Source organism: Engraulis encrasicolus, chromosome 7, assembly GCF_034702125.1.
Source record: "Engraulis encrasicolus isolate BLACKSEA-1 chromosome 7, IST_EnEncr_1.0, whole genome shotgun sequence".
Lineage (NCBI taxonomy): Eukaryota > Metazoa > Chordata > Actinopteri > Clupeiformes > Engraulidae > Engraulis > Engraulis encrasicolus.
The window spans coordinates 42384384-42386883 of NC_085863.1; the positions used below are offsets into that span (position 1 = coordinate 42384384).

At 43.6% G+C, this 2500-nt stretch overlaps 1 protein-coding gene across 1 annotated transcript in view; it reads left to right on the forward strand.

The window, feature by feature from the left end:
* The window catches only part of LOC134451852 (inactive serine/threonine-protein kinase TEX14-like), a 20950-nt gene that overhangs the window by 13047 nt on the left and 5403 nt on the right, over positions 1 to 2500 (forward strand). The gene's annotated exons all lie outside the window — the stretch shown is intronic.

The window sequence follows — 2500 nt, forward strand, 5'->3', positions numbered from 1 at the left end:
GCTGACGGGTACCTCGCTCTGCTGACGGGCTTCGAGTTTTGCTTCCTCCTCGCCACATTCAACGCTGTGTTCGCCTACTCCGATGTGCTCTTTGGAATCTTGCAGAATAAGCAGTACGACATGCAGTTCTGTTTGTCCAGCATTGCTGACTTTTGCAGCACCACGGAGAGAGAAAAGGCGAAGTTTGATTCCATCTACGAGGACACGGTGAGCGAAGTCGGGGCTCCCAGCGGCCGCAGGGCACAGAGCGTTGGAGACGCGCGCGCAGCGTACCAGCGCCTACACAGTGACATCATGGACAACATTCTCACTCAGCTGAGGAACAGGTTCAAGGATCACGAAAAACTGATGTTCCTTGCCCTGCTGGACCCCAAGAAGTTTGCAACATACCGAGAAAACTTCCCCAGCGCGGAGTTCCAGTGCCTCACTGAAAACTATGGGCTGCACTTTGACCTCCCCAAGCTCAAGACTGAACTGACAGTCATGTATAACATGGCAAGCTTCGAGGGAAGGAGCCCATCAGACCTGCTGAACTTTATCACACTTAAAGAGCTGACTGAGAGCATGCCGCAGCTGTATCGCCTCACCTGCCTGGTGCTGACCATTCCCGTGTCCACCTCCTCCGTGGAACGGTCTTTCTCGGCTCTGAAGCGCATCAAAACGCACGCCAGAAACACTACTGGACAGGCTCGCCTGGGAGCTTTGGCACTGATGTCGATCGAGAAAGGACTTCTTTTGGAGCTTAAGTCTAAGGACAAACTGTATGACGCTGTCATCGCCCACTTCACCAAGAAAGACCGACGAATGGATTTCGTGTTCATGTAGGACTAGGTAAGTAAAAAAAACACAATTTGTATTATTTCAAGTTCTTAATTCGGGGCATTCAGTAATCTGTGGTAATTTTGTGGAGGTTGTCTGTGACAGCGCAAATTGCTTTTGATAAGTTATCAGAAGTGCATATGCGACCCTGGCATGATCAGCCCGTGCATACGCGACCCCCCCCCCCCCCCCCAAAAGAAAAAAAAAAAAAAACAGGGCTGAGGGCTAAAGTGAAGGCCCAGCCGTACTGCTCACGGTTCGCCACTGACACACACACACACACACACACACACACACACACACACACACACACACACACACACACACACACACACACACACATGCCCTCCACGTTGTATGTCTGTCAGTCCATCTGTCTGGGTGTTCATGGGTAGTCAAAGAAGGTGCTCATTTGCTGTATTCATTCTTCTGAATGTGGTTTCTGATGGTCTTTCAGATGATCACCCCTTGCTCATTTCTCAGTATTGCACCATATGCACACGCCTGTGTGCCTTGTGTCCGGTGTTCCTGCCCGCACAAAATTTACATGAAATACGCGAGGCAGTGCGCTCATACACGAAACGTGCCTGCACATGGGTGGGAGACGTGACGCCTTGTTTTTTTCGTAACATTGGTTAAAAACCTATAAAACTGTTATTTTCCTTTAAAAAACAAATGTCAATGAAAGAAGATGTGGTACATTATGTTTCATATTAGTCTTAGATGAGAAGAAACATTTTTGTTAAGATTTATGCAAAGGTTTATATGTCAAATTTCCTGCGGTGTGACTGTAACATTAATGAAACAATATATAGTAATATATATATAAATTAACCAACAACATTTTGAATAATGTATGAAGCATTTGGCATGATTGCATAAATCTTAACTTTAGATTTAGATATGTGAATGTGTAAAAAACTCAAGGCAGTAATATTAACTACAAGTTCAATTTCGTAACACAAATTTCGTCCTGTGGGGTGACATGTATGTCAATGTTTGTGAATGGGCAGCTGCAAGGCCAACTACAAGGGTCTTGAAGACTGGCTCCTAACCAGTCAGTACCTCACTTATTGGAGAGTGCTGTGGAAGTTTAAGATGACTCTTAACCTCTTAATATGTCTTCATATTGCAATCTTTCTGTCACGCAATGCTTAGGTTCATTTTATGGTGTCCTGTGGTGTGACTGCTCTTATAGGAGGAAAAAAGTTTTTTTTATTAATGAAAACACATATTAAGATTAAACACAATATCATTATCAAGTTAGCATGAGCTCAGATGTCAGTCATGTATACAAAAGGATTAAAATGGCCATAATGCAGTGAATTCCCTGTGGTGTGACTCCATTTTCCTGCGGTGTGACATGCCTATACTATGTGTTGATGCAGGACACATTTTCCCAAAAATGGCAAAAATAAGGTGAAATTCCACAGACCACTAAGTGCTTTATTTTTTTCTATTTTTTTCCAATTTTTATCCATCATTTTTTTCAGGAATTTGAAAAACTTTTTTTTTTTTTGCGTTACGCCCTTCAACGTCAACCACCCACATGCGTATCCTGCAGCAAGCATATATCTGGCTTTACCCCATACATTTAATGTTTATGACTGCAGGTCCTCTTCTTTTGGAAGTTGCTTTGGATAAAAGTGTCTGGCAAATAGAGTAAAGTAATCTAACTTGA